Genomic DNA, 26,706 nt, shown 5'->3' on the forward strand with positions numbered 1-26,706 from the left:
TAACACAACAGGATCCTAAGCTTCGTACATTTAATCCTTGTGACTCGTAAATGGTGGCTATTCTTCAACATTTGGCTGAATTATGTTGGAGTTTACATTTCTTCCATGCCAGTATGGTTGAAATAGCAATGGCACTAATGCGCTTGTGCAGGTCTGCATGGCAAAAGCATTGCAGATGCATCAACTGGTCAAATCCAGGAAGTATGGTCTACTATTTGTGTCCTGGGGCTGGCTAATTAGTTACCATTCCCCCACCCCTTTTGATTTCTCTTGTTTGTTACCTATTCTACTTATTGCAGCTAATACTATTCTACAAGGCCTGAAGGTCTGCGGGGAACAATGGCTAAGCCTCCCTGGGTGTTGGCAAATGCAGCACGTGCACAGCCGTGCAACGGCAGCGTGACTGCAGCTGTACAATAATCTTCTGCTTCCACTAACCTCTAAGTCAATGAGGTAGCTTATGTGTGGGACTCTCAAGTGACGGGCTGAAGACCAGCGTTTCTATGTTGTACCTATTTATACCATGAGAGGCCAAATAAAGTCAATCCGCCTTTGGTTAAAATCTGTCCCTTTACTACCCAACTCCATCCACTATGTCTCCACATATCTTTGTTGTCATCCTGCAGTCATCCCCTCCTTACTCCCAGTGCACCTTCAATATCATCTAAAGCTACTCAACTCTTCTGACCCAGACCTCTCAATTAGCCTTCAGAATGCCTTCTTTGAATTTTTTTTAATCGTTCTCTTGCATCCTCTTCCCTCTCACTTTCTTCTGTTTACCTGTTCTTCCTTCATTTCTCCCCTTCTTTTTCTCTCTTCGTTCTCCTTCCTTCTGTTCAGTTATTCCCCCATCTATTTCCTATGCTTTTATTTTCCTTTCTCTACTGTGCCTATTTCTTAATCACTCTGATTCCTTGCCCCATCTCCTCATTGTTCCTTTAGTTATGCTTCTTTTTCTAATTCTTCTTTCTCCACTCTTCTTACATCTGTTTTCCTGTTTTCCTTTTCTCCTTTCCTCCCTCTTTTTAAATGTCCTTTATATTTTCTCTGTTTATACAGAGATAGGTCACCAATCTACCATCTTTACTGCACAGTTCCTCTCCATAGTCTTGCCAACAACTTTCACAAATGATGCAAGTCATTACTGACCCATAAGTCACTTGAATACAATGGAACAAAGTAGTCACAGGAAATATGATACTCATGCTGACTGAACTAGGACAGGGCCAGACTTGGAACGCAAACCAGCCCTGGCAATTAAGTCGGACCGCCCCCGGGGGTACTGGTGGAAAACATTGCTGCTGCACTTTTGTTGCAGGGGGCTGCCACTAATAACAAAAATGGCCCCCATCGGTCCAGAACCGGCCCCCACCCTTCCGTCCCACCGGGAAAACGCCTGGTGCCCTCTGCGGCCACTCCGGGCCTTAACTAGGTGCTTTCAAAGCAAGCTCCCAGTGAACTCACCTAACACCTAACAGTACACCCACCACACCATATCACATTACATATAAGAATGGAGAAAAAGCGTCTACACTCCACGCCTCATGTTACCACAGCATACAACATCACATAATACACATTTATCAATACAACACATAAAAACCACTACCCACCACCCTCGTCACACCTGACCTCTACCTCTTCACCAGTTCTCATGTGTCATTCAGCCAAAGAATCTGCTTTGCTGTTCATCCTCTTCAAGCTGAACAATTAACTACTATTCTGTGTGACATCTTCTAGAGCTAAGCCATTTCATACCATAAAAATAACACAACTCTGTCAGAGTGGATCCGACAGGGGTAATTGAGACTTGTGTAATTCTCTGTCAACTCTTCATCTCGCAATCAGATGGACTTACTGGTAGCAACTGAGGTCTGAGTAATTTTTAGCCACCTCTGTATCTGGTATGTGGGTGGGCCTCACATTGCTATGTAAAGCTTGAACACGTCTCATTTACTTCAGCATCTCTTATTTTAGTGGAATTTATAGGGATATACATAGACTGAGTAATGCCCTAACACATTGGCATCTCACATCTGGATGGAGCTGACTGGGATATATTTTCCACAGGAAAATGACCTAGATAATTTAGGGCCTTAGTAATTGTTACCCACCTCCTGATCTCACATCTTGTTTGTTCATGTAGAATATTTGATGCAGGCCAGAGAAATTCTCAGCTTCATTACCATCTCACATATGTGTGGAACTGACAAGAGTATTTACAGTTTGAGTACTTCACCACCTTGAGATTTAATACCTTGTAGACTTATCTCGGGTATTTATGGCTCAAGTATTTACCAGCTGCCTAGCATTTTATATCTGGGTGTAGTTGACAGCATCATCTTGCTCATCAGTCGCCCCTGTGTAGTTATAGTATGGTTGGATTTTCCATAGGAAGAGTGGCTTTTGTTTTGCTAATAACTTAGTTGTAGCGGGGAGAATATTCACACAACTTTCCAAAAAGTAGGTTCACCTACCTCAGCTCCTACCTTGAAAGTTTTGAGGTGATATCTCAAGTGAGGGTGACAAAAAGGGGGATACCAAAATATTGTTTCCCTACGCAATTTCCCATAGGAAGGTTAGACACTGCTACAGCCCAAATGGCTGAATGGAATTATACTGAATTTGGAAGAAAGCTAGATTTTTACCTAGGAGGCATGCTTTTTGTGATTTGTGGTAAATTCGTTTATGAGAAATTAAGGTTTAAAATTAATAGATATCTGGACGGTTAACTATGCGAAGCTCCAGTGTGTGTTCCTTGGGTACGCAACTTCAAAAAATGGAGCAATGTGATTGGTCCACTGGGTCTTTTTTCCCCCATCTGCCGTCGTACTCCAGCAGAAGGGAGAGGCTCCCATGAGTCCTGTGCGAGCTTGCACTCTTGGCTGGGCGCAACATGAAGAGAAATGTTGTGGCCACCTTTACAGAACATGCTTCTTTTCTACTGAAAATGAAAAAAAGTAAAGTATAAGAGGGTAAATTAGAGGTATCCTGACCCCCTAGGCCTGTAGACCCACCCGGGGGCCAAATTGCATGAAAATAATTTGTCCAGGCTGCACTCCAGCAGGACTTTCGTGGTAGCCGCATGCCCTCCCATGAAAGACCTGCAGGATTTGAAAACCATTACAAAAATGGGGGGTGGGGTCACGAGTGTCTGTGGTCGGTTTGCCGCATACAAGTAGGTCAAAGGCTGTGCACGCCGGGAGGTTGCCTGTGGGGGTTAGGCGCAGGGCCTGGCCTCAGGTTTGGCTACCCAGCGGTGGTGGCTGCCCGCGGGGTTTGAATACAGGACTGGTTCCAGGCAAGGGCCTGCAGCTAACCTCATGCTGTGCATGGCCAAAGGCTGTGTTAGTTAGGGGTTGAGTACCCATAGGGGCATTGGCCACAAAGCTTGGCTCTGGCCAACCCGACACTGCGTTCGGCCAAAACAGTGTGCATCAGTGATGTCATTTGAGATGTCATCAGTGATGTCATGAGTGATGTCACTGAGCATGTCATGAGTGATGTAATATGTGACGTCATCAGCAGTGCATTGCAGGGGTGCGGGTTATAGTTAGCTCTACTACCTATAACAGCTGAATTTCTCTGGTTTTATATGAGTGAAATGTCCAACTAACTATAACGTCCTTGAAACCTATGATTTTTTCAGTGGATTTCTAAGGTTTTTGTAAATGCTGATTTCTAACTATAACGTCCCTAAAACCTATTATTGTTTCAGTGAATTTCAAAGGTTTTTTAAATGCTAATTTCTAACTATAATGTCCCTGAAACCTATGTTTTTTTAGTGCATATATATACACACACACACACACACACACATATATATATGTATATATATATATATATATATATATATATATATATATATATATATATATATATATATATATATATATATATATATATATATATATATATATATATATATATATATATGTATTAGAAATTGGGGTCTCTAGTTGGCAGTGGTTTTCACCAATTGTCCAAGTAGGGACTCTTGTTTCTGGTTAGGGTAAGGGAGTTTCGCCCTTAGACAACCCCTGCTCACCCCCTTGGTAGCTTGCGATGAGCAGTCAGGCTTAACTCAGAGGTAGTGTGTAAAGCATTTGTGCACACTTGGAGTAATAAAGTGAAAACACTACAAATGGACACCACACCAATTTAGAAAAATAGGAAATCTTTATCTAAACAAAACAAGACCAAAGCGACAAAAATCCATCATACATATATCAAGATATCACCAAACATAGGTTATTTACAAAAAATAAAGCTTGTAGCAATAAATAGCTCCACCTGGTGCTATCATGACATCGTGACAAGTAAACATTCCAAAGTATGGCGCCGACCATGAGGTGTGCGGCAGTGGGCCCTGAGTCACACAGAACCCAGAGAACAGTACCTTGGTAAATGATGAAAACAAAGACAGTGCACAGTGTCGGAGAGGTGATGCTTTGTTGCGGTTCCTTACGAACACAGGGGAGGTGAGGCGTCTGTTCCTTTATGCGATGCAGGGGAGGTGAGGCGTTGGTTACTTACTGTTGCTGGGAGGTGATGCAGCGGTGGTGTTGAGGTGTTGGTTCCTTATGACAATGCAGGATCAATGGATTCAAGTGGTCACCCACGTCAAGTTTCGGCTCTGCGATGATGAAGCACCAGTATCGGTGAGGGTGGGGCTGCGATGCGAGTCGGGGTGGTGCATCATGAGCATCATGAGCGGTGCCCTTGGCTCCGGTGCAGGAAGCGGCCTCTGTGATGGCGTCAGAGTTAGTACAATGCGGTGTGAGGCTGCGGTGGAAGTCAGGGCGGTGTGTCATGCACTTCACGAGTGGGGCCCACGGTATTGTTGCAGGTCGCGGCAACACTCTCCTGCGTTGGTGTTGCAATTTCCCTCTGTGGTAGCTAAAATAGGACTCAGAATATAAAATAGCAGTTCCAGGTGCAGAAGGACAGAGGAAATTAAGTCTTTGTGTCCCTGAGACTTCAGAACAGGAGGCAAGCTCAACACCAAGCCATTGGAGATCTTCTTCTAGCAGGGGATACAGCACATAGCAGTCTTGAGTCCTCTTCTTGGCAGAAACAGTCGCTGCAGGTCAATACCACACAGCAAAGGGGAAGTACTTCCCCTTCAGTTTTCCCAGCTCTTCTCCTTGGCAGAGGTTCCTCTTGAGTCCAGAAGTAGTCTAAAGTCCTGAGGTCTGGGCCCCAATAGTAATACTAAATTTATCTTTGTCCACTTGTGGCAGAGAGGCTCTCTGCTCAGTCCAAACCAGTTCTGTCCTCCCTGACCCAGCTTCCTGGCAGGAGGTGGAGACAGCATTGTCCAAGGCAGACCAGGCCTATTCAGATGCATTGAAATCTCATCCCACCTAGCAACCCAGGTCTATTGAGCCCAGCCCTGACTCATCCATGAAAGGCAAGACACACCTCAAACCCCCCAGTGGCTGTCTAAAGAGAATGCACATCGCCAGCCCCTGTCACTCCAAAGCCAGATAGTCAATCCACAAATAGTAGAGGCACACTGGATTGTCAAGCAAGAAAATACTCACTTTCTAAAAATTGTTTTTTTAAACACACAATATAAAAATCATCTTTACTAAAAGATGCATTTTTATATTCTGAGCCCAGGCATACTAACCCCCATCTTTCTACTTTGTCCCAATGGGAAGTTATACCCATTCTATCCTATGGGACAGATACCCTTTCCATAGTGAAATACGAAACACACTGTATTTCACTATCAGGACATGTCTGACACACTAGTACATGGCCTACCTTTCAGATACACCACACCCTGCCCACGGGGTACCTTGGACCGACCTTAGGAGTGACTCACATGTAATAAAAGGGAAGGTTAGGGCCTGGCAAGTGGGTGCACTTGCCAAGTCGACATGGCAGTAGAGCCTGCGCACAGACACAGCAGTGGCGGTTACATTTTACAGGCTGCTTATTTGGGTGCCACAATCAGTGATGCAGGCCCACTAGCAGCATTAGACTTACAGGCCATGGGCACACACAGTGCACTGTACTGCGGGCTGACTAGTCAATCAAATAAGCCAATTATGGAAACACCAATTCATACCTGTCGCTTGCAGAAGCGGTCGCTCCCTTCGCCCACAGCCATCAGCTGGTATCGTTACTGACGCTCTGAACCAATCTATTGCCATTATTTGCTGGCTCCTAGATTTATTATCGCTATAGCGCGATAACCATTGTTTGAACTTAAATCATTTGTAGCGCTTTTGGGGGGTTGTAGCGCGATAACCATTGTTTGAACTTAAATCACTTGTAGCGCTTTTGGGGATTTGTAGCACTGTACTCGGAATCGCGCATTCACAGCTGCAGCGCTACTTGTGCAGCGCTGTTTCAAAGAGCATTGCCTGTATTTGAAAGCGATAGTGGTCGCACTCGCCAGACACATTGTCCCAGCCACTGTTTGACTCTGTGCCCCAGCCTATCTCCACTTTAGATTCTCACGGCCATTTTGCTTGTTGTTGAACCGCGGAGCCCGTCCTCCACAGCCCGCCCCGCCTCCCAGCTGACCCTCCCTCCCACGGACTGTATAGCCCGCTCCAACTACCTTAGCGCTGTGACCGTCCTGTCGCTTGCAGAAGCGGTCGCTCCCTTCGCCCACAGCCATCAGCTGGTATCGTTACTGACGCTCTGAACCAATCTATTGCCATTATTTGCTGGCCTAGATTGATTATCGCTATAGCGCGATAACCATTGTTTGAACTTAAATCATTTGTAGCGCTTTTGGGGGTTTGTAGCGCGATAACCATTGTTTGAACTTAAATCACTTGTAGCGCTTTTGGGGGTTTGTAGCACTGTACCAGGAATCGCGCATTCACAGCTGCAGCGCTACTTGTGCAGCGCTGTTTCAAAGAGCATTGCCTGTATTTGAAAGCGATAGTGGTCGCACTCGCCAGACACATTGTCCCAGCCACTGTTTGACTCTGTGCCCCAGCCTATCTCCACTTTAGATTCTCACGGCCATTTTGCTTGTTGTTGAACCGCGGAGCCCGTCCTCCACAGCCCGCCCCGCCTCCCAGCTGACCCTCCCTCGCCCCTCCCCTTCCACTATCCACATATGACAGATGCCTCTACGCGCAGCGGTCAAGCGCAGCGGTCGCGCCCTATGCGCGCCGAAGGTGCGCCAAAGGTAAGCCCGTCTACGCCCGTCCGCGCCTGGACCGCGCCCAGTGCCAGAGCCCCTGGCCCCCGCAAACCGCACTCTGGCCGCGTTAAGTATGACGCAGCCACCCTCCTAGCCCTCAACCCCGGACGCACACCCAATGCTACAAAGCTGCCCCAGGACGCACACACGGACCATTCACCTGCCACTCCTGCAAATATACCAGCGTCAAGACCCTGATCACATCCACTAACCCCAAACACAGCTCCGACTCCAACCACCTGAAGTGCATCCTGCTGAATACCCGCTCGGTCCAGAGACACACCACCGAACTCTGGGATCTACTCGACACCATATCACCAGACGTCGTCTTCCTCACTGAAACATGGATGAATGCATCATCAACACCCGACATCGCCATAGCCATACCGAACAATTACAAGATCATCCGAAAAGACCGCTCCATTCATACTGGAGGAGGCATCGCCATCGTCCACAAGAACACCATCAAAATCACGACCAGCTCTGACGATAACCTTACCACCGCCGAACACCTCCACTTCCAGATCCACTCGGACCCCAGAACCACACTCAGAGGCACCCTCCTCTACAGGCCTCCAGGAACACGTAAACAATTCACCGAGGACATCACTGACTTCATCAGTCCTCATGCCCTCGCCTCCGAGAACTACATTCTACTAGGAGACCTCAACTTCCACCTAGAAAAGAAAAACGACAGCAACACCACCACCCTTCTGGACAACCTGGCCAATCTCGGACTCAAACAACTTGTTGACACCCCCACCCATATAGCCGGGCATACGCTAGACCCTATCTTCACTTCCAGCAAACACATCTCCTTCGATCGCTCCACAGCTCTCCACTGGACGGACCACAATTGTGTTCACTTCAGCTACAAAACAACCTCGTCCCACAACCCCCCACAACCTATTCCCCGAAGAAAATGGAATAAAATCACCACCGACCAACTCCTCACATCACTCAACCAAAAACCACCCGCCCTCTCATCGGACCCAAACCAAGCTGCCATCAAATTCAAACTATGGATCACTCACAGCGCTGACGAATTAGCACCCTTGAAAAACAATCACACCAAACAAGACTACAAAAAGGCACCCTGGTTCAACGATGACCTTAAGAAATCCAAGAAACTATGCCGTACCCTCGAGAAAACATGGAGAAAAAACCCAACCGCCGAAAACATGACCACCCTCAAGACAGCCACCCGCAAACACCACCAGCTGATTCGATCCTCCAAGAAATCAGCACTCAAGAATCGACTCGACAACAATGCCCATAACAGCAAGGAACTATTCAACATCGTCAAAGAATTTACCTACCCCACCGCAGCCTCAAACGACATCACTCCCTCCCAAGACCTCTGCGATTCGCTATCCTCCTTCTTCTAAAACAAGTTTGCCGACATACATAACAGCTTCAAGAACAGTTCCAACGAACAATCCCCCCTACCCCCCTCAGAACTTAAACAGCCCTCTAACACTTTCAGCGCCTGGAACCCAATCACCACCGATAACACCATCCGCCTAATGAATTCCATCTACTCTGGCTCGCCAACCGACCCATGCCCCCACCACATCTTCAACAAAGCAGACTCCATCATCGCACCCCATCTCCGTGATGTTATCAACTGCTCCTTCAACTGTGCTACCTTCCCAGAAAGCTGGAAACATGCCGAAGTCAGCGCCCTCCTGAAGAAACCCACAGCAGACCCCTCTGAACTCAAAAACTACCGCCCAATATCCCTCCTCCCTTTCCCGGCAAAAGTCATCGAGAAAGCCGTCAATAGCCAACTCGCCGCCTTCCTCGAATCCAACAACTCCCTCGATCCCTCACAGAACGGCTTTCGAGCCAAACACAGCACCGAAACCGCCCTCATCGCAGCCACAGACGATATCCGAACACTACTGGACAACGGAGAAACAGTGGCCCTCATTCTACTCGACCTCTCCGCCGCCTTCGACACAGTCTGTCATAGCACCCTCATACAATGCCTCAACAACATCGGAATACAAGGAAAAGCCCTGGACTGGATCATCTCGTTCCTCGCCGGAGGAACCCAGAGAGTAAGACTTCCGCCATTCAAATCAGAGGCTACCAAAGTCATTTGCGGTGAACCACAAGGATCATCACTCAGTCCCACCCTCTTCAACGTTTACATGAGTCCACTCGCATCCATCGCACGTCACCACAACCTCAACATCATCTCCTACACTGACGACACCCAGCTGATCCTTTCCCTCACCAAAGACCCTAACTCCGCCAAAACCAACCTCCACGAAGGCATGAAAGAAGTAGCCGAATGGATGAAAAACAGCCGCCTAAAACTTAATTCAGACAAAACGGAGGTGCTCATCCTAGGATCATCCCCCTCTGCCTGGGACAACTCATGGTGGCCTTCAGCTCTGGGCACAGCACCCACACCCACAGATCAGGCACGTAACCTGGGCTTCATCCTAGATTCCTCACTCTCGATGACCAGACAAGTCAACGCCGTCTCATCCTCCTGCTTCAACGTACTTCGTATGCTCAAAAAAATCTTCCGTTGGATCCCCTCCGAGACAAGAAAGACTGTCACCCACGCATTAGTCACGAGTCGACTGGACTACGGAAACACCCTCTACGCCGGAATTACAGCCAAATTACAGAAAAAACTCCAACGCATCCAAAACGCATCAGCGAGACTCATCTTGGACATCCCTCGCCAAAATCACATTACCGGCCACCTGAAAGACCTCCACTGGCTCCCCGTCAACAAGAGAATTGTGGAAAAGTAAATTTTGCCATGTTCTGTGTCCCTACGTGTCATCCATCATATGTTATGTGTGCATGATTAAATATGCATATGCATTCCCCATGTTCGATTAATGACGCAATTACAGTTGTGTCCACCTCTAGTATGCCAGTTTCCAGTCCTCGTGAATACTACGAATATCAGGCCTATGTAAAGCTACGTTGCCACGTTTCTCAGTGTGCACGTTATTCTATTATAAAGTCCCCGTTTCTAGGCCTCAAAAGGGCCTGGACACCAGATTCAGCTCCTGTCTCCTACAGCCTCGCTGAGGAGCGATACAGCCCCCACCTGTATCCTCGACCCTTCACTTACTTCCTGCCTCGCAGTGCCCGGCTCACCCTGGCTCAGTCTCTGAGTCTGCCAAGAATATGTTATGATTCCAGTTATCAGTTCAGTCCTCCTTCTCTGCATTCCTAAGCTACTGAACTGCATCAATAGTTTCCGTCATTGTCTAGCCTTCACGTCTCCACGTTAGAGAAATACTGCATTTAATGGTCATTTAATATTCTTCATCACGCACTACATGTAGAATAATGCATGGTCCAGTCTTAGAATCAAGTTAGCTTTTCCCTTCCTAACTTCTAGTTTATATCAACATGTTCTCTAAACATCAGATACTAGATACTGTTTAGGTACATGTCGCCCTGACTCTCCAGACTTCAGTCTCTGCTCCTAGCACAGAGTTCGAAGCCCCCAGCTTCTCCTAGTGATACGTCATTGCTAGTTTGCGCGCACCATCAGGTTAGAGGTCCCGGCTCCTTAGGTAGCCCCCTCCATGGTTTCCGCCCCATTCATGACATATTCTGTTATGTTTGCATCACATGTCTATGTATACGCCCAGTTACACCTACTTTCGCCCTTATCTTTCGCGACTGCTACGCGTCACACCTTCTACTCCACCCACTGCTACGCCTACTGCAATGTAATGCTATGTGTTTGCGTTATGTATATATGCTCATGTATTGTTATTAAAAGCCAGCGCGCTCATCCCAGATCCAGCCCCAGCAGCTGCTGGGCCCTGCTATCCTATTCCTATGCAGGTTGTCCTGTTCCTGTCCTTTATGCTGTAATAAACCTGCAAAACTCCTACTACCTCGAATCTTGACTCTTATTTATTGAGCTATCTGTTATGATATATGTCTAGTCAAAAAGAGAGGTATTATTTATTTATTTACCACATAATGGCGCCCGAATAGGGACTTGCCCTTTCCCCACGCGTCGGTGAAGCCACGCCGACCCCCTGACCCTCTGCAGTCGTGACGGAACTCTTCTGTGCACCGGCAGATATTTCTGCTTCAAGTATCCCTCAGGCCCACGGAGGAGACGGAGGAGGCGGTCCAGCATCCAAACGAGACGGTGGAGGAACGCGGCGAGTCCCGACCAGAGCCCAAGCCAAGAGTCCAAGGTCCGAGGTATCCGGAGGCCCACCCGTAACTGAAGTCCGAAGTTCGTCGTCCGTCGTCGTAGCAGTCCAGTCCAGTCCGAGGCCTTCCGTTCTTGCTGCCCGGTGAGTACCATTACTGGGGTAGTATCTAGACAGGGTCAATCTAAATTGACTCTGGTCCGTGGGTTGGTGGTACACAGACTCACAAACGAAGTGTTCACCTAGGTGGATACGGGTCTTGATGCGTCCCTTTATGGGACCGGTATGTTCCGTACTGTTTCAGCAGTGCATCCAGTAACTCTAGTCTGTTCCGTTCTCGAGAAATTCTTGTGTTTCTGTTCTCAGTATTCCAGGTAATATTCTGTCCGAACTGTTATGTTATGATGTTGTTCAATGTATTTCCAATGTCGTGGTATGCCTGAATTGTTCTCCCAGTTGTTATTATTCCTCGTGTATTGTATTGTGTTCCGATTCAAGTTTACAATGTCTCTCTTTTCGAGATTACGTCAGCTAAGAACTAGAAAGGGTTTGTTAGAAGAAGCAGTTCCAGTTCCGCCTAGGGACAGTCCAGGTCATTTTATGTATCAGAAGCATGGCATAAGCGCCATATTGTATCTAGATTTATGGGTAGAGTATACCAAACAGTTAGAAGAAAAGTATAGATGGCCCGTATCGGGTACATGGGATGCCGAGTGCATCATGCGAGTAGAAGAAGCATTATGGAAAAAGAAAGCCAGACAGTCACAGAAAGATGCCATCGAGTTATGGCGCAAAGAAGCTCATAAAAGAACTGAAAAGGAAATCAGAAAGTCAGAATTAAGTAGAGAATCCTTAGAACGAGCACAAGAAAAAGAACTAATCGAGATAGGTGAACAAGTCAAAGCCGAACAGTCAGACAGACAGAGGCATGCCCTTATTAGGGGTATGTATCCTCTTCTTGCCGAGGGCTTGCCAAAAGCGACCCCAGAGGCATCCAGTAATTTCCCGCCACCATTAGTTCCGACCAAGCTACGTCACAAACAGACCGCAGCTGATATTTTTATTTCGTCCTATTTGGATGACACAATCCCAGAATATGCAAATCCTGTTCGCGCTCCGCCAGTCCCTGTAAATCAGGCACTTCCCGCTTCTCCAGACACCGGAGTACCTGTTACGGTACCCCCGGTCCAGCCCGCCATACAAGTCCAGCCTACATTTCCATTTCCCACTCTGCCAGGACGAAGAGCCTCAGTAGACGACTCCAGTTTAGGGGCCGCAGGGGGAGGTCCTCCTCAAACCCCGCCGCCACACAAGCGTTTAACGACAGCCGAATTACATGCACAAGCGTCACAGCGTACGCCTAGACATCAGACTGTAGCAGAAATAAGAAAATCCCTTGCCGAATGCGGCTATGATCCAGTCCCAGGCGAGGATAATATGGTTTTATATTCATTCCGCGTAAGAAAGGTGGCCGAGTATCTAGTCACCTTACCGAATATGAAAGAAGATCTAGACAGAATATATTGTTTCATCCGTACAGGGGATGATCCAGAAAGTATTAGCGAGGCCATGTCTCAAAGGAAAGACGAGATCCAACTCATGATATTAAAGTTTCTGATCAATTGTCTAATAAGAGAACAAGATTACCCGTCTAAAGATCCGGCCGAAATGAAAATCCTGACAAGGTGGAGTGATAATATAGCCGAGGGTAAGCACAAGACCGTCGGTGCTATGGAGAGTATGTACAAGAAAATCCGTAGAGAAATAATAAAGATACACGAACAACGTAAAGCAGCACAAGTAAGCGAGAAAGAAAGTAACTCTGATACTGTAGAGGTAGAGGACGAGAATCCCGCCAGAATAGCGTATGTAGGAAAATCTAGATTTCCAGATCGCCATTTACGTCTAGAACACAAGTCTATTTTTCATTCTCCAGCACCAGAACAAGGTTCTCTAGAACAAGTATTCCAAGCTACCGATCACATTCTGAAATCACGAATCGGTTACAGTGAGTTAAGTACCATGCATGAACAAGAACTAGCCCGATCAGCAGTCCGATGGATTACTGATTCTACCACTTTTCCAGACGAAATAGTGGCACAAATGTTTCTGAAAATGCCCCCAGCCGAACAACGACTGGCGGGTATGTATATGATTCAGCACCTCATTACTTTGTATGAGGGTCAGCACTCTGATCCAGGCCCGTTACATGATATCCTGAACGAGTTACTCCAGTATAGATGGAAAGGTCTAGGTACCGATTTAATTAGTGTCATTCTAGAACAGCGTCACAAATATAGAACGTTTCTGAACCCGCATTTTGTTCATGTCTCACCCCCAGAAAGTAAACCATTTTACATAGAGAGACAGAATCCGTTACGAGAAGTCCACCCAGTTAGAGGAACGGGTGGCGAACTAGAACGAGTGTTTGTTTACACTCCGATTACAAAGATGGAACTCCTCGAGATGAAGAAATTAATTCCCTGTCATGACAAAGATCCAGCAGGGTTCCATAGAGAATTAAAAGACATGCTCCGTATGGGAGAATACACATACCCAGATATAATTAAAATGTTAAAGGTTCTGCTGCCCGCAGGGGTGTATGAAAAGCTCAAGGAAAAAGAATGGGAGGTGGGAGAGAAAAAGATCGATTGGGCAGTTCTAGAAGCCGAAGATAAGGCACGAGTACCAGGTACCGGTCTTGGAGATAAATGTAAAGAATTACCAGAATTATTAATACAAGTTTTACCCAGATTATTGACAACTAGAAAAGAAGACTGGGATGCAATCTCAGCCTGTAAACAGAAGCAAGATGAGGATATTAGTGATTTTTATTCTAGATTTGAAAAATGTTTCAGTATCAACAGTGGCCTCAAGACAAGTAGTGAGTCATACCCTCACCTTTTTGTTACTAAATTAGTCGAGAATTCAAGCCCACAAATTAAAAATCGAGTTTTGAAAGTCGAAAGTACCTGGCAAGCTAATACCCCGTCCCAGATGTTGCAGATGCTTCAATACCACCAGAATAGAATCAGAGAAGAACAAGAACACGAGAGAAAACGTATGAAAGATACGAAAATGAAAGTACTAGTTGCACAATCTGTTCCTCAAGACAGTCAGAAGAGGGGTCCGAATCAAGCCAGTCATCCTGCAGCTCCCGTTAAAGGGAACTGCAATTATTGTAAACAGCCAGGTCATTTTATAAACGAGTGTGCAGTTCTGAAACACAACATAGCTACTGGTAAGACTAAAGAAAGACCACGTCCGCCTAGACAAGAACAAGTTTCACAGATTCCTCAGCCACAGAATGCACCACAGACAGTTACCGCACCGCAGCCTATAGCTGCAACACAGCACGTTACACAGCAGATGTACCAGTATGCACAGTCTGAGTATCCAGAGTACCAGCAGTATTCATGAAACAGCCTAGAGAGGGAGGTAGGCTTGCCTCTCATCGAGATACCTGTAGATCAAGAAGGTCCCTATGTTCACAGTCAAGTATTAGGGAAAGACAGAAAGTTTTTGATTGATACAGGGGCAAGTAGGACCACAATTAGTCACGCCGAAGTTCCAGGGGCTCCGCTCTCAGGCTCAAGAAATGTTTCCCTTGGATTTTCAGGAAAACCTATCGTAAATGAGATTTCAAAGCCAGTTACTCTAGAAGTAGGTCCATTGTCCCGCACTACTGATCTGTTACTTACTAAGTCATGTCCAGAAAACCTATTAGGCATTAAGACACTGAAAGAGTTAGGTGCAGTTATATGCTGTTCCCCAGAGGGAATACGATTGTTCCTACGTGACTTTAAGGGTCACTATGTATTACGAGATTTTGATTCAAGACTGTCTAATGTTCCGCAGCACTTATGGGCGCAAGGTCCAACTGATGTAGGTTACATGCAAATCACACCCTATCGTGTGACTCTCAAGCCAGGTGTAGTGTTACCACGAATCAGACAGTACAGATTGCCACCTGAGGCTGTAGCAGCCTTATCCAAAATTATTGACGAGCTCATGGCTCAAGGAGTGGTTGTAGAAACTGACTCCAATGTATGTAATTCTCCGATCATTCCAGTCATGAAACGTACTGATCCAAATGCACCCCCAGTATATCGATTAGTGATTGACCTACGAGAGCTTAATAAATGTATTATTCCGCAGTACCCAGTTGTCCCAGACATCTCTTCCCTATTAACGGCCATTGATTCCGAAGCCACGTTCTTCACTGTCATAGACCTCAAGAACGCATTTTTCAGTGTTCCTATTCATCCAGACAGCCAGTTTCTTTTCGGATTTTGTTTAAATGGAAGGAGCTATATGTTTACACGAGCTCCTCAAGGTTTCACAGAAAGTCCTAGTATTTACAGTCAAGCACTCAAGAGACAACTAGACAACATTCACATGCCAACTGACACTGCCCTGCTCCAGTATGTCGATGATCTACTGATCACAGCCCGTTCTGAACGAGCTTGCGAGCGAGCATCCCTTACAGTTTTGTATTTCCTAGCCGAGATGGGGCACAAGGTGTCCCCTTCTAAGCTTCAATTCTGTGTCCAGCAAGTGGTCTACTTAGGACACTTGCTGTCCAAGAGGGGTAGGCAGTTGACATCAGACCGTATCCAGTTGATAGCGAGTCTTCCTCAGCCCAAGACCCAGAAGGAGGTACGTGCTTTTATCGGCCTTACTTCTTACTGCAGACAATGGATTCCCCAGTATGCATTTCTAGCCAAACCACTGATACAGTTAACGACACAGGAGGCAGCCGTATCGACTGTCCTCCCTTGGACATCTGAACATACACTTAGTTTCAATGAGTTAAAGAAAGCCCTATGCCAAGCTCCAGTTCTAGCGACACCGAACTACAGTAAGCCTTTTACACTTTTCGTTACTGAACGTGAAGGTACAGCATTATCTGTTCTCACACAAGATCAAGCAGGACAATACAAGCCCTGTGCTTATTTTTCGAGCACATTAGATCCTGTAGCCCAGGCTCTGCCTGCGTGCCTCAAGTCAGTTGCAGCCACAGCACTAGCTATCAGACAAAGTGATTCCATAGTCTTAGGACACTCCTTGACAGTACAAGTTCCACACTCTGTGGAAGTTCTTTTAAACCGAACACAAACTCAGCACTTGACAATTGCACGTTTAACAGGTTATGAATTGACACTGTTCCAGCCACACATAGAAATCAGACGCTGCAACATCCTGAATCCTGCTACACTGTTACCATCAGTTAATTCAAATCCAGCCACACATGACTGTGTGGAAGTAGTTAACATTACGACAAAGCCAAGACAAGATCTGACAGATACTCCGTTACCAGACCCCGACCTGACACTTTATGTGGATGGTTCATGTATGAGAACAAGTACAGGAGAACTAGTCGCCGCGTATGCAGTGACTACTGACACTGAAGTTATTGAAACACACCGTATTGATACCCTGTCCGCTCAAGCAGCAGAGCTAGTTGCTCTGACACAAGCCTGCATACACGCCAAGAACTTGAAAGTTAATGTTTACACAGATTCACGTTACGCATTTGGAGTCGTACACGACTTCGGAGTGCTCTGGCAGGAGAGAGGTTTCATGACTTCTCATGGAACCAAGATTCAGCATGGTCTCCTTATTCAAGCTCTGTTAGATGCCATACACTTACCGACATCTATCGCTATCATGAAGTGCAAAGCACATACGAAAGTTACTGACATTATTTCTCAAGGTAATGATCTAGCAGATCGCACAGCCAAGCTTACAGCACAGACTCCAGACTTTCAAGTTAATCCGACACAGACACATACTCCAGATCCGACTACATGTATGACAGTTAAGGACCCTACACAAGATGTCATAGATATCCAGTTACATGCTACTCCCGAAGAAATCAAGAAATGGTCCGAACAAGGAGGGGTTCAGACAGATCAAGGATGGTTAACGAAGGGTAGAGCCACATGGTTTCTCCCCGACTCTATGGTTCAAGTCATTATTAATACCGCACATAGTCCAGCACATTTAGGAGAAAAAGCTATGTTAGACAGTATCCAGAACATTTGGTTCAACAAGCATTTACGAGCTGCAGCCAAGCAGAAAGTCCGTACCTGTATGATATGTTGTCAGTTTAATCCAGGTAAAAGTGTCCCGGTGGAACAAGGTGGATTCCAGCCCCCTGACCACCCTTTTGAAGTCCTCCAGATGGATTATATTCAGATGGAGCGATGTCGAGGTTTCAAGTATGTCCTTGTAGTTGTATGCGCTTTGTCCAGATGGACAGAAGCATATCCAGTCCCAGATTACACAGCCGCGACCACTGCCAAGCAGTTGGTTCGTGAGTTCTTCCCCCGTTATGGACTCCCTAGAGTCGTATATTCTGATAACGGTCAGCCATTCTCATCTGAACTCATGAAGCATGTTTCCCTTTTGCTAGGGTACCAGTGGAAGTTTCATTGTGTACGCCATCCTGAAGCAGCCGGTCTCGTTGAGAGACATAACCAGACCCTGAAAATCCGAATTGCAAAAGTGTGTAAAGAGAAAGGTGTGGACTGGCTAGTAGCTCTGCCAGTCGCTTTATTTTATATGCGCATGGTCGCACATTCCAGATCAGGTCTGTCCCCGTATGAGGTCGTTTTCGGCCGCCCCCCGAATATGTGGGGTACTCCTAGACCCCGAAGTATTACCGATGTTTCAAGTAATATGCTGACAGATTACCTAGCTTCCTTGATGTCTGCCCTCAACTCATGTCGTTCACAGGTTGCCGCCGCATTTCCAGACAATACCGAGGTGGCACCGCATGAAATCGTTCCAGGATCCATGGTGATGGTCCGCAACTTTGACAGATCAAGTCCGCTGGAGCCTCGTTGGAAAGAGCCCCGACAGGTCCTCCTCACCACCCGTACAGCCGTGAAGTTGGAAGGACGCAAAGGCTGGGTGCACCTTTCTCATATTAAACTTTTTAATGGACTGAAACCCGTCTTAAAGAACATTTCCCAGGATTTGAAGGATTGCCAAAATATTGTTCTCAGGGACTGTCCCGCAAAAGACATTGCTACAACCCCTCCCCTGTTAGAGAAAACTCCGCAGCAGGAGTACAAGCTAAAACTCCGGTCTAGTAAAATAAGTCAGTCAGTTTGATTGTCTAAGTCCTCCCCTAGGTGAAACGGTTAGACTGTTTCTGACATGTATAAAATAGACCCCCATAGTGAGAGAGTTAGTCAAAACTCAATCCGATGTATCATTTTTCTATGTTTCATATTGTTTTTCAGCCTTATGATTTCCTGCACCAGTTATGCATTTTTCTTGTATCTCCCAGTTCTTCATGTAAATAAGTCTGCTAATGCTACAGTAGAGCACACGTTTAGTGATCTGCCTCCCCATGAACTGTCTTACCGCCTCGCCATGCGAAATAACTCATTCATCCGCATGTTACATTACTCACACCAGACCAGCAATGCCACTAATTGTTGGGTGTGTGGTCGACTCCCCCCTTTCCAGACACCGAAGGGAGTTCTGCCACTTTTTCCTTATCCATTCTCACATAATGGTTCGTGTGGAGCATGGTCCACGTTAACGTCATCCTCAACAGATATGTCTTTTCTTAACAGTACATGTTTTCCAGACAAGCAAGGTCTTCCCCACAGAACAGGTTTAGATCTAGAAAATGAAGTGTATAATTTAGGTAATTATTCGTCGAATTTTATGGTCCTGAATGTTCAGTCTGATACTACTCCAGACTTACCTGCTATTTCAGTACTACCAGTCAAAGGCGAATTATGTGTCCGAAATAATGGTTCCGTACATGTAGGACATAGTGATTGTACTACTATTGTCAAGTATAGTGACAGTGGGAAATCTATTTTCAAAGCTTCACGTCATTCTTATTTTATTTGTGGTCAAACCGCATATGTTCGTCTGCCCCTCGATTGGGAGGGAACCTGTTACATTGCCTTCCTACTGCCACCAGTTTTCCTAGCCCCACCTGATTATCATAGAAACACACATCTAGTACACATTAGACATAGAAGGGAGTCCCCAATTGTCGATTATACTGAAACTGCTCTAGAACAGTATACAGATTTCAATAGAGGTTTCTTTTTCTTTATAGGACCTATCCAGAATAGTAAGCTAATCCGTAGGTTAACAAGAACCCTCGAAGCTGTAGTAAATGAGACTGCCTCTGCTCTAGGTAACTTAACCGAAGAGCAATCTGCTATGAGATTTGTCGTTTTACAGAATCGTCTCGTCCTTGACGTCATACTGGCCGATAGGGGCGGGGCCTGTAGAGTCATCGGATCTAGTTGCTGCATTTTCATTCCAAATAACGCGCCGTCTGTTTATTCAGCTATAACCAGACTCCATAAAATTGCCCATCTGTTACACCAAGATCCAGGCACCTGGACATGGTCCGGTTGGTTCTGGAATATAATTTCCGCATGGGGATGGAAAATATTGTCCTTTCTAGGTATTGCAGTAGCGATCATATTCAGCTGCTGCCTCTGTATACAATGTGGCCCTGCGATTTGCGGCATTTGTGCTACCTCTTGTATTCCTAGTCCCAAGCCCCGTTCTAAATCCCGTTCCAGGATAATTCGAGACGAGCAAATGATACTGTATGAAATGATAGATGGTATTATGAAAATTGATGTTTCCTGATGGAAACGTAGTGACAAGGAGGGAATGTGGAAAAGTAAATTTTGCCATGTTCTGTGTCCCTACGTGTCATCCATCATATGTTATGTGTGCATGATTAAATATGCATATGCATTCCCCATGTTCGATTAATGACGCAATTACAGTTGTGTCCACCTCTAGTATGCCAGTTTCCAGTCCTCGTGAATACTACGAATATCAGGCCTATGTAAAGCTACGTTGCCACGTTTCTCAGTGTGCACGTTATTCTATTATAAAGTCCCCGTTTCTAGGCCTCAAAAGGGCCTGGACACCAGATTCAGCTCCTGTCTCCTACAGCCTCGCTGAGGAGCGATACAGCCCCCACCTGTATCCTCGACCCTTCACTTACTTCCTGCCTCGCAGTGCCCGGCTCACCCTGGCTCAGTCTCTGAGTCTGCCAAGAATATGTTATGATTCCAGTTATCAGTTCAGTCCTCCTTCTCTGCATTCCTAAGCTACTGAACTGCATCAATAGTTTCCGTCATTGTCTAGCCTTCACGTCTCCACGTTAGAGAAATACTGCATTTAATGGTCATTTAATATTCTTCATCACGCACTACATGTAGAATAATGCATGGTCCAGTCTTAGAATCAAGTTAGCTTTTCCCTTCCTAACTTCTAGTTTATATCAACATGTTCTCTAAACATCAGATACTAGATACTGTTTAGGTACATGTCGCCCTGACTCTCCAGACTTCAGTCTCTGCTCCTAGCACAGAGTTCGAAGCCCCCAGCTTCTCCTAGTGATACGTCATTGCTAGTTTGCGCGCACCATCAGGTTAGAGGTCCCGGCTCCTTAGGTAGCCCCCTCCATGGTTTCCGCCCCATTCATGACATATTCTGTTATGTTTGCATCACATGTCTATGTATACGCCCAGTTACACCTACTTTCGCCCTTATCTTTCGCGACTGCTACGCGTCACACCTTCTACTCCACCCACTGCTACGCCTACTGCAATGTAATGCTATGTGTTTGCGTTATGTATATATGCTCATGTATTGTTATTAAAAGCCAGCGCGCTCATCCCAGATCCAGCCCCAGCAGCTGCTGGGCCCTGCTATCCTATTCCTATGCAGGTTGTCCTGTTCCTGTCCTTTATGCTGTAATAAACCTGCAAAACTCCTACTACCTCGAATCTTGACTCTTATTTATTGAGCTATCTGTTATGATATATGTCTAGTCAAAAAGAGAGGTATTATTTATTTATTTACCACAGAATAACATTCCGTCTCCTCACCCACGCACACAAGGCCCTCTACAAACTGGGGCCCGAATGCCTCAACACTCGACTATCCTTCTACACACCCACCCGCCAACTAAGATCCTCCAATCAAGGCCTCGCCGCAGTTCCGCGTATCCAGAGATCCACCATGGGAGGCAGATCCTTCTCCTACTTGGCAGCCAAGACCTGGAACTCCCTCCCCACCCACCTCCGCCTTACACAGAACCACATCTCCTTCAGAAAAGAACTTAAAACCTGGCTATTCGATAAATAATGAACCCACCCCCAAGCGCCTTGAGACCCTCCGGGTGAGTAGTGCGCTATATAAATCCTTGAACTTGAACTTGAACTTATAACAAAATTTACAGGGAGCACTTGCACTTTGTCACCGAACAGCAATGGCAAAGTGCCCAAAGCATCTAGAACAGCAAAAAACGAAATCCAGCACACAGCAAAAACACAGGATGCAGAGGCAAAATGAAAGGGGAAAACCACACCAAGGATGCCAGGTTTAACAATATTACATACTACAAATGGTCTATTGAATCTAGTAGACTACTGCATAGACTTCATGAATCTTTATTTGACCCCATGCTCGTGGTCACAGGTTTAAATCCCAGTGGGCCAACTCAGCCTTTCATACCTTTGACAATGAAATAATTAGTTGCATTTTGTTTGGCTACAATCAACACTTGTGCTTCAGCACAAAAAATATCCTCAGAGGTGAATGTGCACTTTATAAATACACATGTAAAGGAACATACCTTTAGGATATTTGGTAGTTAATATTCTGGCAATGATATTTTGGTTGCTTTATATTCTTGAGCTCGATATCCTGACAAACAACTACAAAACAGAACATCTTAAAGTCTTCATTTTCTAAGAGCAACCGATCACCTCATACAGAGTATCTCACTTACTACCAATGCTGGACTGATACTCAGGATAGCAGGCTATCACACAACACCAATGAGTCATCCACCTCAGACATGCTGCATAGCCAGAAACAACACACGCAGACTAACTAACGAATGTGCAAAAACCACCAGCCGCACTCTAATCATACACTCGATCCATCTAAGATGTCCACAGATGACCATCCTGCAAATGAACGCAACATTCAGTGTTCACATTGCAAACAACTGAGATTTAGGGAATGGCCGGAACTGGATTCCTAAATAACCATCATCGCACCTCCAGTCAGGTCTCACTCTGTGAGTAAAGCGTGAAACCTTTGGAACCACCCTTTCCAGATGACCCACAGTGCTACTGATGACAAAAGTGGCTTCTACAAATACAGTGGAATTAAGCACTTGAGAGAATGATATTGCCTGGTGAATTGTGAACAGTAGTGTGGTTCCTCTCACGAGGTGTTTTTTTGTTTATCTTCTTTAATACCAGGGCGGCTTTAGGGCAGTGTGATCGTTGACACTGCGTCGGGCGCTGACCTCGGGGGTGCAGAGTTTTCAAATATATAATATGGATTCAAAACCACCTTCTGCAGAGTTCCTTGCCCTCGGCAATCTTCAGGCAACAATAAAAATGTCAAGATAATAACTCTGGTTTTGTCTACTGAAAGTTTTTGCTCATCATAAAGTAGTGCAAAGGGTTGTACATATACCTGCTGCATAGCTCATATACCATGAAGATCACAAAAGCTCATATTATGTAGCTAGCTCAGTGGGTTACTGCTTTTGTCAGAGAGATGCCTTTTTTACTTGCAGTTTATTTGTTACATTCTTAATGTAGCTGAGTGAACTATTGACTGTCATCAAAGAGCTGTATGGAAACTGTATGCTATAGGTTATAAAGTTGTGTTTTTCCCAGTCTTTCATTATTCTAATGCTGCTAGAAACCGTTTGTTTGGGCAGAAAATAATTTGTATTAGTAAGGCCAATCCCTGTGGTATTTTGAATCCTGAGTTTTTGCTTTTCCAGACCAAACACTCTTAAAATAGAGTACCTACTATTGGTGCATGGATGACGAATGGTTCCTACACCATGTAAACCTCATTGCCTTATGTAACTTTTCCTATAGACTGGTATACACGCCTATGATTCTTTGGTTCTGTATAATGTGTGTGTGATGTAAAGTGCTCTCACACCCTACACTGGTATGGGGCGCGCTATACAACAAATGAAGTGCATGTCGGAGAAGGGCTATGGAGAGATGAGGTCACGGTTACAGGGTGGTGGTGGTGAGGGAATTTGTGGAGAAGGAGGTGGGGTGGGGTGGCGCCAACAGACAGTTTCGCACCAGGCGCCACCACCCCTAAAAGTCGGCCATGTGTAGTACCGTCCCCTCTGTAGGTGGCATGTCTTAGGCAGGAACACATTCTCGAACCAGTGACGGGAGAGAATTGATGTTGTTGTGCAGTGAACACCTCCGTGCCGACGACCACCCACGCGTCCTCCCACGTCTTGTCTTTCCTACGCTGGAACAGGTGCTGCACGCTGTATTTTACGTTTCACACGCATTTGTGCTAAATACACGTGTAGGCCCTGCTGGCTATGTCATACTTCGAGCTGTGGGCACAGAGGGTTTCTTCCGGTCTCCCACATCTGCGGGCTATCAGTGCAGCGCGAGGTGGCACGAGCAGAGCCCGCCTCTCCTTTGAAGGGGCGGCAGCAGATGCTGGCGCTCATTTTACATTCTGGGGCTGCCTCCGAAGAGCACTGAAGCGTCCCCGCCAGTGTTCCTTTGTAGTGGATTAAATTGAATTACTGTTTCGCCGCTAACACTCCAGAGGAGCTGCAGTAGATTATTACTGCGGCTATTGGAAATCACAAAACAAAACACAGTACTTTGTTTTAAAAAAAAGGCTTAAAAAGCGCCGCAGTATACTGTGCCATGCGCATCCATTCCTTGTCTGTTTTCAAAATAAAATGTATTAGCTTTGGGCATTCACACATAAAGTTGAATTAGATGAAATACACACACATCCAACTAGATAAAGTACTGAAATCCTCAACAGTAAAAAAAAAAAAAAAGATTTCGAAAAATATTTTTCTTCACTACCTCGGTAAAAAAAACATGAAAAAGGTGATTTGCCCTTTAATTAAAAATGTTTGATCACGTCAGCTCCTCTCAATTCATCTGTGCTAGATCTCGTCACTCAATTTCATCTGAAGCCTAGTAAAAATGAAGGATGATGCAGTCATCCTGGATGGAAATATTAGCTAAATGGTGATACCATAAATTTACAGTACATTGGATAAGTCGGCTACATCCTCGTGTGCATTCGGCAGGACCAAAGGCGCAGAACCTGTGGTGTGGAACCGCATAACGCTCTGTACCTTGAACGTGGGAGCAGACAGCGGAGAGCGAAACCCCTAGGGGCTTTCCCTCCTACAACTATAACAAACTATACAGTGACTCATCATGACTTTTGTGATGGCCCAGTGAGCACAATCAGTAGATCTTAATGTATATAACACCTGAATTGGGACAGCATGCAGGTGCAGGGAGAATGCAGGTGATCTCTCTGCGGTTCGGCAGGGCCACTCTTATGTTCCAGAAACTGTCTTTAGTCTCACTACAGACACACACAAATATGCACATACACACACAGAAAAACATGTGTATTTGGACTCATTCACACAAAAATATGTATAGAAACAACACAGGAACATGTATGTACACAAACATGCATTTCAATAGTGTACATAATACATACACAAGGAAATATATTAGTGAGATCAGGAGGACACATGGGGTCCAGGGATTAGCCCGCCTCATTTACTTCTTAAGGAAACACACACATAATTGGTGTAGGGTTGAGAGTCTCTAAGGTCGTAGCCTTTTGCTGCCTGCTGCTCTTTTCAACTTTTCTGACAAACTCAGTTTGTTTTCCTGCACAGAACATTATTAACTTGAGATTCCAGGAAGGTGCTTTACATGTTTAAGGAACAAGGTACCCAGATCTGTGACTGGGGGTAAGTGTCTGAAAGGTTTCAGTGCTCCGTCCACATCTCCTTGGGTTTGTTTTTTTCGCTCTAAGTTGGCAGGGTATGCCCAGACGTGGGTTCCTTGCTCACTTTGACACTGGATTTAAGCTAGCCTGGCTGATGAAGGGTGTTACCCAGAAACTGGTACCAGGATGCTTGTTTCCGGTTTAGGGTAGACCTGGCTTGGCAGTTCGGGCTAAACTGTTCCCATGAGGCACAGGGTCAAGGCTGATTTGCATATGGCTGGATCTGAACTGAGGTGGTGAAGTGAGCCAAAGAACGATGATGGATTCAACCCAGATCTGTGACTGGTGGTGAGTGTCTGAAAAGTGTCAGTGCTCCGTCCATCATCTCCTTGTGTTTGCTTAGTAACAAGGTTGCTCCACCCCCATCAGGGTGGTTGACCCTACTGGAGATGTGGTTCACCCATTTTGAACTACCATTTAACATGGGTGTCTACCATTCTCATGTCCGAGCTGTGACATGATCAGTGGATAGCAGCAACAGAGGGGTGCAGACAACTTTACCTGCACCTCGGGTTGGGGGCAGCTGCCTCCTTTCCATTTCTAGACATATGTGTAGTGTGCCATTATTGGAACCTCCCAATTCTCCTTGATTGTGAGATGTGTGTTTGTAGAGTGTGGTGGTGTACACAAGGAGATAGGATACTGTGGCGGGGGGTCCTCCACGTACCTGTGTAATCCCAAGAAATGGGAGACCATGTTGGGATCTGTCTCCCTTTGTCCCTTTGCCTGTCCCTCTGCTGTCCACTGTCCTCTACGTGCCTACAGAAGACAACGTAGCCAGTTTGTTGCGGGTCTGGATGGAATCAACAAAACTTTCAGTGGAACTTGGGAACTAACCAGTGGAACGCAAGTAAGGAACACATTGACAATGACTGAGATTAGGACAGCAGCAACTGCTATAATCTTAATAAAAGGGAAGTGCCGTCTATGCAAACCCTCTAAAGCTGTTTGAGATAGCTGGTCCAGACATCCATACAGGTGCTTAAAGCAGTTGTTAATTTGTAAAAAATTAATTGCCAGGGCCCTCATCAGGGGGCCACTGCAGCCAACACCGCCAATTGCCCCTGCTAGCGTTACAAATGACAGCACCAAACCAGCTATGAACCATCACACCCTACAAGTGTGACAATTCAGACTATTCCAGGCCGCCAAAGCTATAAGATTAGCACGGGCAGCAGGTATTAGGCATTTTAAATGTACACTGAATTTGTAAATAACTGTTGTGTGCTTACTCTGATTCAAACAAGCAGCCCACCATGTGGCAGACTGTCATAAGTGCCGGTGCAACCAATTAAGTGCTGGTGCCAAGCACCAGAAACCCCCTGCTCAAGATAAGCACTGGCTTGAAGAGAGCTGGTCAACATCCATACAAGTGCTTGAAGAGAGCTGGTCCAGACATCCATACATCTGCTTGAGAGAGCTGGTCCAGACAAACATACATTTTTTGAGAGAGCTGGTCCAGACAAACATACAGCTGCTTGAGAGAGTTGGTCCAGACATCCATACATCTGCTTGAGAGATCTG

General features: G+C 45.9%; 1 protein-coding gene across 2 annotated transcripts in view; it reads left to right on the forward strand.

Moving 5' to 3' along the window:
• PLCB4 (phospholipase C beta 4) overlaps positions 1 to 26,706 on the forward strand; it is a 1,076,851-nt gene that overhangs the window by 934,912 nt on the left and 115,233 nt on the right. The gene's annotated exons all lie outside the window — the stretch shown is intronic.

The sequence above is a fragment of the Lissotriton helveticus genome, chromosome 6 (genome assembly GCF_964261635.1).
Source record: "Lissotriton helveticus chromosome 6, aLisHel1.1, whole genome shotgun sequence".
NCBI classification, from domain to species: domain Eukaryota; kingdom Metazoa; phylum Chordata; class Amphibia; order Caudata; family Salamandridae; genus Lissotriton; species Lissotriton helveticus.